We start from the raw sequence: 18,349 nt of genomic DNA, 5'->3' as shown, positions 1-18,349 counted from the left end.
TGGTGGTGACTATAGTGGTGTCTAGCATAGTTAGAGGCTGTAACTGACCACAGTGAGGTCTCACCTGGTCAAACACTAGTATTTATATGGTGATAAGCCACTCTTTATCACGTGACACCCCTTGGTGAGCCTGGTGGTGACTATAGTGGTGTCTAGCATAGTTAGAGGCTGTAACTGACCACAGTGAGGTCTCACCTGGTCAAACACTAGTATTTATATGGTGATAAGCCACTCTTTATCACGTGACACCCCTTGGTGAGCCTGGTGGTGACTATAGTGGTGTCTAGCATAGTTAGAGGCTGTAACTGACCACAGTGAGGTCTCACCTGGTCAAACACTAGTATTTATATGGTGATAATCCACTCTTTATCACGTGACACCCCTTGGTGAGCCTGGTGGTGACTATAGTGGTGTCTAGCATTGTTATAGGCTGTAACTGACCACAGTGACATCTCATCTGGTCAACACTAGTATTTATATGGTGATAATCCACTCTTTATCACGTGACACCCCTTGGTGAGACTGGTGGTGACTATAGTGGTGTCTAGCATTGTTATAGGCTGTAACTGACCACAGTGACATCTCATCTGGTCAACACTAGTATTTATATGGCGATAATCCACTCTTTATCACGTGACACCCCTTGGTGAGACTGGTGATGACTATAGTGGTGTCTAGCATTGTTATAGGCTGTAACTGACCACAGTGAGGTCTCACCTGGTCAAACACTAGTATTTATATGGTGATAAGCCACTCTTTATCACGTGACATCCCTTGGTGAGCCTGGTGGTGACTATAGTGGTGTCTAGCATAGTTAGAGGCTGTAACTGACCACAGTGAGGTCTCACCTGGTCAAACACTAGTATTTATATGGTGATAAGCCACTCTTTATCACGTGACACCCCTTGGTGAGCCTGGTGGTGACTATAGTGGTGTCTAGCATAGTTAGAGGCTGTAACTGACCACAGTGAGGTCTCACCTGGTCAAACACTAGTATTTATATGGTGATAAGCCACTCTTTATCACGTGACACCCCTTGGTGAGCCTGGTGGTGACTATAGTGGTGTCTAGCATAGTTAGAGGCTGTAACTGACCACAGTGAGGTCTCACCTGGTCAAACACTAGTATTTATATGGTGATAAGCCACTCTTTATCACGTGACACCCCTTGGTGAGACTGGTGGTGACTATAGTGGTGTCTAGCATAGTCAGAGGCTGTAACCACAGTGAGGTCTCACCTGGTCAACACTAGTATTTATATGGTGATAATCCACTCTTTATCACGTGACACCCCTTGGTGAGACTGGTGGTGACTATAGTGGTGTCTAGCATAGTCAGAGGCTGTAACCACAGTGAGGTCTCACCTGGTCAACACTAGTATTTATATGGTGATAAGCCACTCTTTATCACGTGACACCCCTTGGTGAGCCTGGTGGTGACTATAGTGGTGTCTAGCATAGTCAGAGGCTGTAACTGACCACAGTGAGGTCTCACCTGGTCAAACACTAGTATTTATATGGTGATAAGCCACTCTTTATCACGTGACATCCCTTGGTGAGACTGGTGGTGACTATAGTGGTGTCTAGCATTGTTATAGGCTGTAACTGACCACAGTGACATCTCATCTGGTCAACACTAGTATTTATATGGCGATAATCCACTCTTTATCACGTGACACCCCTTGGTGAGACTGGTGGTGACTATAGTGGTGTCTAGCATTGTGACATGTAGGGCCATGACAAATATAACACTGACACCAACTACATTATTGGTCCCGGTCTTGAGCGTGAGAAAGTGCTGCTAGCCACTCAAATCATGACAGTTGTGGTATCTATGAATTACCAATGTGGTTTTATTAACAGCAGGTTTTGTGTTTTTAAAATTTAAATAACCATGTGCTGTACTACACCACGAGCTAACTATATCGTACCTAATTAAGTTTATGTTAGAATTACCTGTCATAAAACTAGCTTTCTTTAAAAGCAGTACATTATAGTAGTTTTTTAGTTAAGTAAGTTATTTGTTCGGTGTCTTAGTTTAGGTTGACAGCTGTGATTTTAAAAGTAAAAATCGGCGAAATTATAACCAGTTATTACAAATGATTTTAAATAATCGTTAAAAATCTGTTTGGTTACGAGGATAAGACTAACATCCTATTTTAGCAATTTGTATTAGATATGGAGGGAAACGGAATTATTACAAGTAAATTACAAAACGATTAATACCTAAAGAAATTTGCTCCTCTTCGTGATTTCTCGACTCACACTTGAATTTTTACTTTTTGGGTCAGACTTGTGGTCATATAAAGTGTATTTTTCTTGTTCTATTGATGACTTTTTATACGATATGTACAGAACATGACATGCATATTTTGAAGTAACATATTCGTGTTTTATTTTGTACCCGTCTCAAATGAATGTCGGGGGTCCCACCAATCGCCAATTTTAAACCGATATATTATCCATACTTTGTGGTTATATTATCGATATATCGATATATCGTTGATATATTATCGATAATTCCGTAACGCGTGGGTTCATAGTCTACTGCTTCGGGTTCAATTTTGAAGAAAATAAATTATGTGTTATAAGTGTGAACTTTCACTGAATTTGAGAAACCTCTTCACTAAGTTATCAAATATCTTACAAACATATCATTAAGGTACTACAATGCGAGGTCTAAATGTGACAGTAAATTTTCACAACTTTTTTATGCTCCATTGTAGGCCTAAATATACAGGAGCACTTATTTATTCATTTGGCGTCAAATTATCAAGATTTCACCGTCACCATTTGCCTGAAGTTACATATCACTGCTATATTGTCCGTGCAAGCGAGAAACTTCCAAATAATCTCTAACAAACACCAAGGGTAGTTTGATTTGACTCAAGTAACACCAACAGGAATCTGTAAACATTTGACAATTCATTGACTCTCAGAAATCAGTGGTTTTGTTATCCGTACGTTTATTTATTTACTGACTTTAAATAATGTTGGTGAATTATAAATAAACTTCTCGTCTGGAAACAATTGAATATGTGATCCAAAATATCTCGTAATTCTACACAGGTGTTGGCTAGTAACACTGGATCCCCTACGAAAACCCCTAATTAAAACATTAACCGATATTTTAGTATTTTAGACAGCTCAATGAGTACAAAATCAATATGTGTACTTTATGTATGGAAATAACTAAAGCATGCAACGTAATACGCAATTAAACAAAAGGAAATAAATTCCAAACAGGACCCGTCGTAGGTTCTAGTAGAAAGATATATTGTTATAAAGGTGTCTTTCTTTCCTACGTCTATTGTCAGTATTTATGATAGAAACACAGTCAAACACTAAGGAAATAGCAAAATATACAGGGTGTTCCGCACGTAAACAGCCAAACTCCGGGAAGTGATTTTATAGGTAAAAATAAAACGAAAATCGCCAATAACAATGTTTAACGCTTCAGTGAGATATACGTCATTTCATTTTAAAGTGTTTAAACTTTATATCGCTAAAACTATTAAAGATACCTTTATGAAATTTACTAAGAACTACTCGAGTAATAAAAACTATGACACAGTCTACGTAATATTTTATCTTCTTTTGAAATAATAGAAAATATTAAGTACACCAAGACGGTAAAGTCTTAGGTAAACGCCACTAATATTCCTTATATGGGGAATTATGCATATATTATATTTTATAATTCATTATGTTTTGTATTATTTTTAGTCCGATTTACATTAGGCTTAGTTACGGGATTTTCTCTAGGTCACAGATTTAAATTTGTGTTTAATAAGTGCAAGACCCCTTTTCATGATTTTTTTAAAATCACTTTTTGTTTGTAAAATTAGTTTACTAATAGTTTTCCAGTGCTTTCAGCTCGTTTTCTAATCAAATAATTTCAATTTATAGATTTGAAATTAAAAAAAATTTGGTTCTTGTTTTCATGTAATTTTAAAAAGTTAGGAATACTTGAATAAGTAAATCCTAATTTTTTATTAGAAGATAAACGCATTTCCTTTTAATCATGGAGGAAATGAGCAGACTTATTTATCAACAGGAAATACGTCATAAAGTTGTTTAAATTTGAGAAAATAATCGTGTACATTTCGCCACTGATACGTCATTGCAGTCTGGATATAAATATGCTAATTTAATTTATGGTTCCCGCCCGACTTTGATAAAGACTATGTAGATAATGTTTGTATCATTAACTGTTAAACATTACGTAGGCTGCATGAGATTTTGTCACAAATTATTTTGTAAAATTCAATACTTTTATGTGATTTACCTTACGTGCATAGTGTGATTAGGTCTGATACAATATATTGTAAATGTGATATACGTGCATAGTGTGATACAATATATTGTAAAACATTGAAATGAATTAGCGTCGTTTTAATAAAAAATCTAAAAGTAGGAGCAAGTTTTTTTTATCTCACTTTCGTTTTATATTGATTCCATAAAAAATAATAAAATGTAGGTATTCTAAACTAGAACGGTGATAGCATGAAACACAAATTCGGGATTTCGGGATCAAAAATATTTATGTTATTTTTAACTGTTGTTCCCAGTTTTGTTATTTACAGCTTTAACTAACTGAGAAAATCCGTTGCAGAACGTATTTTACTACATTTAAAAAAATCTTTGAAACGGCTGTTCCAAAACTGCTAGACTCATTTCACATAAAACCTGTTCCATTTGAAGTCTGAAAGCTTTGATTGACTAGGAAATTAATTAAGGCTCAAAATATATTTGATGGTCTTGGAATTGGTCTGAATGAATGTATTCAAGTAGCTCACTTTTCGTGGAAATCGGATTAATACAACTGTAAGTGATCCTGCGGGGTCTGAACCGTCGACCCTCAGACTCATATGAGACAAGCGTCGAGTCTCAATACAATATTTATGAGACTGCAAATCATCTGTTATCAACTCTCAACCATGACCTCTTGCCAAAATCGTCCGTTGAATATCCTACAAGTAGCTTTGGATGTCGGAGGTAACCGGATAAAATAGGTTCTTTCATTCAATTGCTGTTTGTTTGTTTATGGATACGTGTAGAAACAGGATTACATGGTGACCAGTAGCTTCGGGCAGATTGGCCAGATGTTTGCTGGTTCAAGACCAGCTGATTGCATTATCCTATCATTGCAGTAGTTTTTTAATTGCCTATTCTATTAATAGTGCTTAGCTGTCTTTAGGTCACATACAGACTTAGCTTATTGTGTCTGGCAGTTTTAGATAAAAAAATAAATTTGTTTTGGTTCTTAACAATTATCGATAAAAATCTATCTTTTGTGCTCCTGTAGTAACAAACCTAAGTAGCCTAGTGAAAACTAAAAGGCCTAATAAAACTATTGAATGTTAAGTATATACAGTGTACTCAGCCAATGTTATCCAAACCGAGCAAGGATCTAAAACAATTTTTTATAAACCTTTTTGAACTCGTCAGTCTTTGGAGAATCGTTACAAATCTATAAGAACGCTAGTCTGCAGGCAGGTTCGGTGCAACAGGGGTATTCTTATGCTATCTTTCCCGGGCTGGGTTGTGACAAATGTACCAATATTAAAATGAAACGTCAACGTTTGTACTCCTAGTTAAAACCTTTTAAAATTGAATGCTGGCCACATTTAATGTAGGATATAATTATTCAGCCATACTCTTTGGCACAATTGCCTGTATAAGCTTTCTCGATAGGAAAAAGTAAGAACTTATGTAAAATTAAAAGAAACAATCATAGTATAAGCTAAACCAGATATTAGAATAAAACCAAAGATTTCACAGAATTGATTAAACAAGTTTACATTGCGGTTTTGTTTTTTAAATTACATATTATTGAATTTGTTTAGTTGGCTATCAGTTAAAAGTAAATGTGCAGATGATGATACATTGTTAACTTTACACAGAGTTTAAATATCAGCTGTAAGGGGCGTGAGTTGCGACTATCTATGTCTGATAGCACAAGCTGGCCAACATTCCATAAAAAAAAAAACTTAGCAACAATGTTTAGCTTCAATGTATACTTTATAGATATAATATGCTTGGATGGAATAATCGTGAAAGTTAATATAATTTTAAAGGGTATAATTTATATATCTCTTTCTAGCAGAATTCTTTAAAATTAGTTTTACCCTTTATTTGATCCAACACAATAGCATTTTAAGTTACTAGTCTAGAAAATAGTTAATTACCAGACGAGTACGGTAAACACATTTTCCATCATACTACCCAAAACTAACAATACAAATGTCAAAATATGTTAAATGTTCCAAATGACTTAAGGCCTTAATAATCACATCTTCTCTGAGAGAGGTTCTGTTTTTGTTTAGAACCACTCACTGCCATTTACAATACTACACTACTTAGTACAAAAATTGTTTGTGGTTTTTATCAGTGGAATTAAGTTTCATTTAAATATTGTGAAAGATTTATGTTTATGTGTAAGGCCTTTATAAGGTAAGGCCTATGAGGTGTTCAATAACAAACAATAATTATAATCAGCTGGTGTCCGGAAACCCCATTTGATTAAGCAGGCGGCAAACAGCTGGTTTCCGCACTAAATTCATTTGTGAAAGTCCATTTGGAGTAGTGTGGCCAAAAGCATTAAAAATTACTACCTTTGCAAAAATGAAAACGGAAAATGACAACAATGAAAGTAAAAACTTCGATACTACACTACCCTACAAATTAGGCGTACTTTTTTGATTGTGAAAAGCCATACAACTAGCTGCTTCTTCACAAAAATTTGTTCCACTAAACCCAAAGATAGCATAACTAGTAGATCTCAAAGCTACTACTAAATTCACACAAACTTAATCTTTGACCTCTCTGAAGGTTAAAATGAATGGTTGACGTGACGATTTCAGTAAAAGTATGACGATTCATTGATCCAGCATACACACAATATCACACAATATCGAATGACTTCTGCGACATGCCTATGTCACTAATGAACAAGTTTCCATATAAAATGACACAGACTTTGTAAATAATCAAAACTCAGGCTGGTAAAATTATGTTCATAAACAGCTGAGCAATTCAAAACGTTCCTCCAGTTTAAAACGTTTTTTTGGACAGTAAAAACAGTTTTTGTATGTAGCACCAAATGAGGTGCATACCCTACCAAAGCTGTTAAATAGTATAGGAATATACATTCTTAAGTTGACATCTTGCAATATAAAACCAAGGTCCGTGAAGTTGGCGTACCCATATTAGCGTATCCACTTTTGATCATACCAATCGTTAGTTCATCGTTAGTTCTCGATAGTTCCCAAATTTTTTCGTTAGTTCTCAAAAAATAAAAAAGTTATAGCCGATTATAAGTGGGTACGCTAACTTCACACTTCCGGGTTCTAGCACGCGCCGTTTTCTGAGGAGAAATGTTTACATCTATATACCAATCGTTAGTTCTTCGTTAGTCCTCGATAGTTCCCAAATTTTTTCGTTAGTTCTCAAAAAATAAAAAAGTTATGAGGCATACAAAGTGGGTACGCTAACTTCACAATTGTGCAATTTCCAGCGGGAACAGTTTTTTTACTATAAATGCCTATATCTATATACCAATCGTTAGTTCTTCGTTAGTTCTCGATAGTTCTCCAAAATTAACGTTAGTTCTCAAAAAATAAAAAACTTACGAAGCATAAAAAGTGGGTATGCCAACTTCACAGTTATAGAATTTCCAGCGGGCACAGTTTTTTTACTATAAATGACTATATCTATATACCAATCGTTAGTTCTTCGTTAGTTCTCGATAGTTCTCCAATATTAACGTTAGTTCTCAAATATAAAAAAGTTAAGAGGCATACAAAGTGGGTACGCTAACTTCACAATTGTACAATTTCCAGCGGGAACAGTTTTTTTACTATAAATGCCTATATCTATATACCAATCGTTAGTTCTTCGTTAGTTCTCGATAGTTCTCCAAAATTAACGTTAGTTCTCAAAAAATAAAAAAGTTACGAAGCATAAAAAGTGGGTACGCCAACTTCACAGTTATAGAATTTCCAGCGGGCACAGTTTTTTTACTATAAATGCCTATATCTATATACCAATCGTTAGTTCTTCGTTAGTTCTCGATAGTTCTGTAATATTTACGTTAGTTCTCAAAAAATAAAAAAGTTAAGAGGCATACAAAGTGGGTACGCACACTTCACAATTATAGAATTTCCAGCGGGCACAGTTTTTTTACTATAAATACCTATATCTATATACCAATCGTTAGTTCTTCGTTAGTTCTCGATAGTTCTCCAAAATTAACGTTAGTTCTCAAAAAATAAAAAAGTTACGAAGCATAAAAAGTGGGTACGCCAACTTCACAGTTATAGAATTTCCAGCGGGCACAGTTTTTTTTACTATAAATGCCTATATCTATATACCAATCGTTAGTTCTTCGTTAGTTCTCGATAGTTCTCCAATATTTACGTTAGTTCTCAAAAAATAAAAAAGTTAAGAGGCATACAAAGTGGGTACGCACACTTCACAATTATAGAATTTCCAGCGGGCACAGTTTTTTTACTATAAATACCTATATCTATATACCAATCGTTAGTTCTTCGTTAGTTCTCGATAGTTCTCTAAAATTAACGTTAGTTCTCAAAAAATAAAAAAGTTACGAAGCATAAAAAGTGGGTACGCCAACTTCACAACTATAGAATTTCCAGCGGGCACTGTTTACTGACTATAAATGCCTGTATCTATATACCAATCGTTAGTTCTTCGTTAGTTCTCGATAGTTCTCCAATATTTACGTTAGTTCTCAAAAAATAAAAAAAGTTACGAGGCATACAAAGAGGGTTCGCTAATTTCACAATTATACAATTTCCAGCGGGCACCTTTTTCTGACTATAAATGCCTATATCTATATACCAATCGTTAGGTCTGTTTGTATATTACTTACTTAAAAGTCTTTGTTTGAAATAATTTGTTTAACATATGTTGTCAATAATAATTAAGCAATGATATTGATTGTAAACAGTTATAGAATAAAGAGAAACAACTTGAATGTTAAAAAATACTTTTTACTTTTTATCAAATTAAACATGGCGCAGTCGGTAAAGATTTGATTAAGAATTATATCAGAAGAATATACACAGAAATGGAATTTAACAAACCGGATATCCTAAGCCTTGAAGGCAACTTGGAGGAAAATTTTAGGACATTTAAAGAAGAAGTGGAGATATATTTTATAGCCACTGAAACCGAAAAGAAACCTAACTCTATACAAGCAGCAAGGCTTAAAAACCTACTAGGAAAAGAAGCATTGAAAATTTATAAAGATTTCAAACAAGATGAACCAGAAACAGTAAAAACGATATTAGAGACACTAGAGAAGTATTGCATGCCAAGGAGGAATGAAATCATGGATATTTATAAGTTTTTCAAAAGAAAGCAGCAACAAGATGAACCATTTAATAAATTCTATTCAGACCTAAAAAATTTAGTCAAACCATGTAAATTTGAAGAACAAGAGGAAAAACTGTTGAGAGCTCAGATAATACTGGGATTAAGTTCAAAAAATGTCCAAGAAAAACTTTTGAGAGAAGATCTAAAATTGGAAAAGGTAATAGAAACCTGCAAAACGATGGAGTTAACTGAACAAAATATGAATGAAATCAATGAGAAGAAAGAAGTACTTCAAATTACAAATATTCATGATGAGAAGAAAGAAGTTCATCAAGTAACTAAAACCTTTGCTGGGACACGTAAGTTGGAGGAGGACCAAACAGGTAAAAGATGTTTTAAATGTTACAGATGTGGTGGTAGTCATGGAAAACAACAATGTCCAGCTTGGGGTAAAATCTGTAGTAAATGCAAAAAGTCAAATCATTTTGCAAGTATGTGTAGGACAAACTTAAATATTCTTTCTAATGAGAAATGTAACGAAGTAACTGATCAAAGTAGTAGTTCTTTTGTGCATAATTGCCAAGGCTATGAGATTAACACAGTTTGTGTAGTTGATTCCATTGGGAATCAAGAAAAAGCTTGGTATAAAAGTGTTAAAGTTGAAGGGTTCAATGTAAGAATGAAACTTGATACTGGGTCTGAAGTAGACATTGTCCCATATTCCTTTGTAAAACTAAATAAACTACAAAATAGGATGAAGAAAAACCTAAACAAACTAATTTCATTCGGGGGGTTTCAAATAAATCCAGTAGGATACATAGATGCACAGATTGAGACAGAAAATAAAATGGATGTTGTAAAGTTAGTAGTGGTCAGTGGAGAATGTACTCCAATCCTAGGGCTGAAATCTTGTCTAAGTTTAAATTTAATAAAGAAGGTAGATACTGTTGCTAATGGTTTATCAGTAAAAGAAGATGAAGAAAAATTAAAAATTTATAACAATTATAAAGATGTTTTTGATGGTGTGGGTTGTTTCCCTGACATTTGTAAGATAAAATTAAAGGAAGATGCAGTACCACAAGTAAGTTCTGCTAGAAGAATACCATACAAAATTAAAGATAAATTTGAAAAGGCATTAAATTCGCTGGTTGACAATGAAATTATTAAGCAAGTTGAAGAGCCGGTTGAATGGGTCAATAATATTGTAGTACTAGAAAAGCCAAATGGATCTTTAAGAATCTGTATTGATCCTACACAACTTAATAAATATATCATAAGAGAGAGGTATGCAATTCCTTTGCTAGAGGACTTGGCTCCAAACTTAAGTAATAAGAAATACTTTACAATTTTAGATTTGAAAGACGGGTTTTATCATATAAAACTAGATGAAGAATCCAGTAAAATGTGTTCATTCAGCACAATCTTTGGAACTTACAGATTTTTGAGGGCACCTTTTGGCCTCTCTTGTGTACCTGAAATATTTCAAAGATTGGTACACAAATATTTCAAAGATATTAAAGGTCTTTCAATCTATTTTGATGATTTGTGCATTGCTACTGATACTAAAGAGGAAAATGATAAAATTATAAAGCAGGTAATGGAAAGAGCAAAACAGTATAATATTAGATTTAACTATAGTAAAATGCAATACTGTGTTAATAAGGTAAAGTATATTGGTGCTATATTCAGTGAACAAGGGATGCAACCGGATCCTTCAAAAGTTGAAGCAATAAAGAATTTTAAAACTCCTACATCTAAGGTAGAATTACAAAGATTTTTAGGTATGGTAAATTACATCAGAAATTTCGTCCCTAATTTGGCTTCAATAGCATCACCTCTTAGAGATTTACTAAAAAAGAATGTTCCTTGGCAATGGTATGAACATCATTCTAATGCTCTTGAAAAAATCAAACAATCACTCTGTAGTAATCAGGTCTTAGGGAATTTTGATCCATCTCTTCCTATTGAAATACAATGTGATGCTTCACAGGATTCTGTAGGGTGTTGTTGCATGCAAAATGGCAGGCCTGTTAGTTACTTTTCTAGAAGTCTGACCACAGCAGAAGTTAATTATGCTCAAATTGAAAAAGAATTATTAGCTATTTGTTTTTCGTGCAAGAAATACCACAACTATATATATGGAAATGAAAATGTAACAATTTTTACTGACCATTTACCTCTGTTGTCAATTTTTAATAAGCCATTGTTTAAAATTGTCAATAACAGAATAAGAAGGCTCAGACTTAAATTGATGATATACAGTTTTAAACTAAAATATTTGCCAGGAAAAAACATGCATATTGCAGATTTTTTATCTCGGAATGGTATTAAAGATGAGGTTGAATGGCATGAACCCTTAGATGGTATTGTGCACTGTATTGAATCTTCTGAAGTGAAGTTTAGTGATAGAAGACTTGAGGAATTTAAAGAGGAAACAAGAAATGATGATGTTTTAAACAAAGTTATACAATTTTGTAAAACCCAATGGCCAAAATCTGTTAATGATGGTGATCTAAAGACTTATTTCAATATGAGAAATGATGTAACTCATCAAGATGGATTACTCTATTTGAATGACAAACTTATAATACCAAGTAAACTGAGGAAATTTATGCTGTCACACCTGCATGAGACTCATCTGGGAACAACTAAAATATTGAAAACTGCCAATTTATTTTTTTACTGGCCAGGAATGTCATCAGACATAAGAAATACAGTATCTCAATGTTCTATATGTATGAAACACCAACGTTCAAAATTGAATGAACCTTTAAAAGTTCACAGTGTTCCTCAAATACCCTTCATCAAGATTGGAGCTGATATTGCTGAATATGCAGGTAAATACTATCTTGTAACTGTTGACTTTTATTCACGTTGGATTGATGTATTTAAGTTGAACAGTAAAAACAGTAATACAATAATTGGTAAATTCAAAGAGCTATTTAGTCGAAATGGGATCCCTATGTATTTGGTGGCTGATAATCAACCATTTAATAGCTATGAAATGAAACAGTTTTCTATAAATTGGAATTTTACAATAATCACATCAAGTCCTCACTATCCAAAAAGTAATGGACTAGCAGAAAAGGCTGTAGGAATTGTAAAGAAAATGTTACAGAAGAGTGCTGAAAGTAAACAGGATTTTGAACTCTTCTTATTAAATTATAGAAACTCACCTGTTGCAAACCTGGACTATTCACCTTCTCAGCTTTTAAACAGCAGACACATAAGATCAAAACTACCTATACCAAACAGTTATTTACAGCCTAAAACAGTTTCTTTTGAGGTACATGAAAGCATAAATGAAAGCAAAAGGTATCAAGAACAAATGTATAACAGATCAGCCTTGAAAAAAGAAGATGAATTCCAAGTTGGAGAAGAGGTTTTAGTACAGGATATTAAAACCAAATTTTGGAATCCTGGTGTGATTTTTAAAAAATTACCGGAACCTCGTTCTTATTTGGTAAAATTAGAAAGTAATGTTGTTTTAAGAAGAAACACACACCATATAAGAAAAATTAAATCTATGTTAAAAAAGAAGGACGGCTAAAAAAGGGAGATGTTTGTATATTACTTACTTAAAAGTCTTTGTTTAAAATAATTTGTTTAACATATGTTGTCAATAATAATTAAGCAATGATATTGATTGTAAACAGTTATAGAATAAAGAGAAACAACTTGAATGTTAAAAAATACTTTTTACTTTTTATCAAATTAAACAAGGTCTTCGTTAGTTCTCGATAGTTCTGTAATATTTACGTTAGTTCTCAAAAAAATAAAAAAGTTACGAGGCGTACAAAGTGAGTACGCTGACTTCAAATTTATAAAATTTCCTGCGGCACCGTTTTCTGACTAAAAACGCTTATATCTATTTACCAATTTTTAGTTCTTCGTTATGTCGTGTTAGTTCCCCAATATTATTACTAGTTCTTAAAAAATAAAAAGGCAATAAGGTCTTAAACGTGGTTATGCCAACCTCAAACCCAAATCATTCCTAGCGTGCACCCTTGTCTGACTAAAAGTGCCTATATCTTAATATTAATCGTAAGATGGGCTCACTCATTTATTTTGTTAGTTCTACAAAAATTAAATAAATATACGTATAGCCAATAATCAATAGATAAACTTATTTAATGCTTCTGATTTCCAGCGCGCACCTTCATTCAACGAAAAATGCTTACAGTATACTACTATACAACTAAATAAATATTGTCTCGACCCCGCCATACCCAATACGCCATGCTAGTAATGTGTTGTACACATTTATTCCATCCACTACTCCAGTCTCCAGTTTGTTCAAGTCCGTATGACCTTCCAGTCTCGATCCGTGCAACTGTCACTCGTAACGTGTTACGTTTAATGATGTAATTTTATAATACTAATACCGAACACAAACAAATACAAACAATACAAACGATTAGTTTAATTAACCAAACAGAAGTTCTTTGATCGTACATATTTTATCTGCTTAATCCAATTCAAATAATCACTGCTTATAAATTACTTTATACCATTTTACTTAGCAGACTCTGGTTTTCATTTTGATGGATAGTTTATTTTGTTTCCATGATGGACTTTTTATAAAATGCACTTTTTCACACAACTAAGTAGGTATAAATATTATTTCATTGCTTATCTAAAACCAATTTTTGGAAGCGTTGTCTTTTTTGGATGTTCTAATTAACTGAACATATTCAACTGTTAATCTAACCGAGTGACACCTGCAACTACTATTGCGGATATCACAGATAAGCGCTATCCTGGAACTGATAAGCAATCCTTTCTCTTCGAGAGAATCATAATGTGATGGTTATTCTAAAGTCAGTGTTACTTTGATTTTCATTGTGTGAAGATGAATCAAATTACAATCCATGGAACTAAAAATTGGTATATAGATTTAAGCGTTTTTAGTCGGAAAACGGTGCCCGCTGGAAATTTTATAAATTTGAAGTCAGCGTACTCACTTTGTACGCCTCGTAACTTTTTTATTTTTTTGAGAACTAACGTAAATATTACAGAACTATCGAGAACTAACGAAGAACTAACGATTGGTATATAGATATAAGTATTTATAGTAAAAAAACTGTGCCCGCTGGAAATTCTATAGTTGTGAAGTTAGCGTACCCACTTTGTATGCCTCGTAACTTTTTTATTTTTTGAGAACTAACGTAAATATTGTAGAACTATCGAGAACTAACGAAGAACTAACGATTGGTATATAGATATAGGTATTTATAGTAAAAAAACTGTGCCCGCTGGAAATTCTATAATTGTGAAGTGTGCGTACCCACTTTGTATGCCTCTTAACTTTTTTATTTTTTGAGAACTAACGTAAATATTGGAGAACTATCGAGAACTAACGAAGAACTAACGATTGGTATATAGATATAGGCATTTATAGTAAAAAAACTGTGCCCGCTGGAAATTCTATAACTGTGAAGTTGGCGTACCCACTTTTTATGCTTCGTAACTTTTTTATTTTTTGAGAACTAACGTTAATTTTGGAGAACTATCGAGAACTAACGAAGAACTAACGATTGGTATATAGATATAGGCATTTATAGTAAAAAAACTGTTCCCGCTGGAAATTGTACAATTGTGAAGTTAGCGTACCCACTTTGTATGCCTCTTAACTTTCTTATTTTTTGAGAACTAACGTAAATATTGGAGAACTATCGAGAACTAACGATTGGTATATAGATATAGGTATTTATAGTAAAAAAAACTGTGCCCGCTGGAAATTCTATAATTGTGAAGTTGGCGTACCCACTTTGTATGCCTCTTAACTTTTTTATTTTTTGAGAACTAACGTAAATATTGGAGAACTATCGAGAACTAACGAAGAACTAACGATTGGTATATAGATATAGGCATTTATAGTAAAAAAACTGTGCCCGCTGGAAATTGTACAATTGTGAAGTTAGCGTACCCACTTTGTATGCTTCGTAACTCTTTTATTTTTTGAGAACTAACGTTAATTTTGGAGAACTATCGAGAACTAACGAAGAACTAACGATTGGTATATAGATATAGGCATTTATAGTAAAAAAACTGTTCCCGCTGGAAATTGTACAATTGTGAAGTTAGCGTACCCACTTTGTATGCCTCATAACTTTTTTATTTTTTGAGAACTAACGAAAAAATTTGGGAACTATCGAGGACTAACGAAGAACTAACGATTGGTATATAGATGTAAACATTTCTCCTCAGAAAACGGCGCGTGCTAGAACCCGGAAGTGTGAAGTTAGCGTACCCACTTATAATCGGCTATAACTTTTTTATTTTTTGAGAACTAACGAAAAAATTTGGGAACTATCGAGAACTAACGATGAACTAACGATTGGTATGATCAAAAGTGGATACGCTAATATGGGTACGCCAACTTCACGGACCTATAAAACCATGAACAATAAATATATAGTAAAAGCTCAAAATTTGGATTTTATAGTAAGCAATATTTACAGTAACTATAAAAATAAAAATATATCATATTTCCGACAAATAATATTTATTCTGGTTAAGATAGTATTGTATACTCAGTAAAGAGATATATAAACACTAACTAAAGATGTAAACAAAAATTTCAAATTTTTATTGATTGTCTTGGCTAGAAATCATTAATCAATATTTGACATATATACAAATGTTTTTGTATATGTATAAAATACAGCCCATTGAACACAGTCAATAATTATTTAAGTAAAAAACAGTACGTACTTAAAGAACAGACAATACTTTTTATTGTTTTTGAGAGGTCTACTTTGAAATATAATGCCAAATTTATCGTAATTATAGTTTCATTTTTGAAAATTCAAACTATTATCTTTCTTTTTTTGTAATGAATAATTTTTTAATAACTGTTCACTGTAAAATATTTTGTTTAAAGCAAATATAACTGTAAGTCTGTGACACTGATTCATTTTAAACTTTTCATATAACATGTATGACGACTAAATTATGGTGATATTTTGGATGCAAATTCGGAATATTTTTTGGCAATAATAATTGATCGAAGGTAATGGTAATACTGAACAATAAAGTTTAAAATTTGGTAATATTCTTTGCCTGGATCATCTTGTTTAAGTTTAAGCATAATTCTGAACGATCACTATTGTTATTTTAAATTCCTATCTAAATCTACGTATTTAGGACGATACACTGTGATGTGAAATAAGGAAATGAACATTATTAAAATGTATTATCCAAGGTATACAGTAAAAAGATAGAATTGATGATGCACAGATCCAAGAAATTATTTGTATTGATTTAGTTCTGGTCTTTGGAAGTGTATATCCAATCTATTTAGATAGCTAGAGTTACAATTAAAAGTCCATAGGTATGTCTTTTGTGGATTTAGTTGTTATTAATATTTTTCAACTTTAAAAAAGCAAGAGTTAACAATTATTTATTTATATCATATACATAACATACTCTCAATAAAAAAATTATAATTGCGGCTCAACTTACAGTAACTCAATCTCTCAACAACTATTACAACTTAAAAAAAATTGCAATATTAAATCAAGTATCAGGAGTATTGATAAATGGGTGTAATATGAATGAAAAATATTACTTCTTTTTTACTTACCTTTACAGCATAGAAGCTAGGTGTCCAGACGCAAGGCAAACATACAGAGCTCAACCTCAAGCTGATGGTTCCAATGTTGAATAAGAGAAGACATTGCTTGGTTAATATAGTGAGTTATTCAACTTTAATGTAGCCTTGAATACCAGGTGTTCTTCTGTCCCCTTCTCTCCAATAGAGCCGCTACATTCAACCCAACTACTTTACGATAAATAGTTGAATATTGAGGTCAAATTAATGTATAAACCTTGTTAAAGAGGTTGAATAGTTTTCTTAATCAGATTGAATTATCATTCTACCTAAATCTATAATTTCTTAAATTATAGGCTACTTCGCAAGACCTGGAGTTATTGTAAAGTCGAAAGAAAAGAATTTTGTATTTAACCCTTCATCGGTATCTTTGATTTTAAAACACAATCGGTGACACACAGAGTTTTTTTTTCCGGGTGTTGAAACATTAGACAAACAATGTGTTGTATACAAATATTAATATAAAAACTCATTAAAACCATTTATAATCAATAAAATTGTACATTACATCGATAAAAACTCTACTTCACATATTTATAAAATATATAGCAAACAAAAACAACACCATCGGTGACTCACGGACCCAGGCTCTGTGGTACGCTACTAATTAATAGGGGTTTGCAGGGGAAGTGTGAGATGAAAATAATGTTAAATCGGTTCCTAGAAAGATGCACGTAAGGTTCTGTTACTCCTATAGCTGCCGGCCGCGATATCACATATTTTTCTATAAAAACAAATAGAAAAATATGTACCCGTGGTGGTGGCAAAACTCCGGTGGTGTCACCGTCGGAGGGTTAAGTCCAAAGCCATGCTTTAGCTAAATTATGTTAAATGGTTGTAAAGCAATTTTATAAAGTGACTTTTGTAGATTTTTTTACAGAATTGCCATTTAATGTAACTACAGTTGTCACTTGGCAATCTGAGACTTCATAATCCGACATAACCCATGTACCCTCAGCATTCTTATTAGTGGAAATAAAACAAGCCTGCAAAACATGAGACCCCCCCACCACACTATACATTCAACATTATTGCGTAACTTAGTTTTAGTATATTACATGTACTGTTTGGAATCAATTTTTACTTGATTGTGCTTTTATTCTGTCCCAAATGCCTAGTAGCTTTTAACACTGCATTAGAAGAAATGGTCATATCAAATGCAATACAAAAAACAATCTTGATAGTCTCGACATTTTCAGTAATCCAATACGCTCTGTTGTATCATCAAGAGACAAATATACTGACAAGAGTTATTTTTATACAAAACATAAACTATTATTTGATAGAAGGAAGGATGTTTGTATTTAATTTGCTTATTGTTTTCCTTCCAATACAATACAAAAATTGCTCCTAACTCCTTACATTTAAATGGGAAAACCAATTTGTAGTTATGC

At 33.0% G+C, this 18,349-nt stretch overlaps 1 protein-coding gene across 1 annotated transcript in view; it reads right to left on the bottom strand.

The window, feature by feature from the left end:
* The window catches only part of LOC128982401 (mucin-2-like), a 29,427-nt gene extending 12,441 nt beyond the window's left edge, over nt 1-16,986 (bottom strand). Inside the window, exon 1 of the mRNA XM_054401359.1 lies at nt 16,929-16,986. The gene's annotated coding sequence lies outside the window, so the exon portion shown is untranslated. The remainder of the gene's footprint in view (nt 1-16,928) is intronic.
* Nucleotides 16,987-18,349: the final 1,363 nt, after the last annotated feature.

This window comes from Macrosteles quadrilineatus, unplaced genomic scaffold (assembly GCF_028750875.1).
Source record: "Macrosteles quadrilineatus isolate MER2022 unplaced genomic scaffold, UCM_ALF_1.0 Scaffold_249__1_contigs__length_141745, whole genome shotgun sequence".
Taxonomy (NCBI): domain Eukaryota; kingdom Metazoa; phylum Arthropoda; class Insecta; order Hemiptera; family Cicadellidae; genus Macrosteles; species Macrosteles quadrilineatus.
The sequence above is the reverse complement of the archived record's forward strand: the minus strand, read 5'-3'. Positions and strand labels throughout refer to the sequence as shown.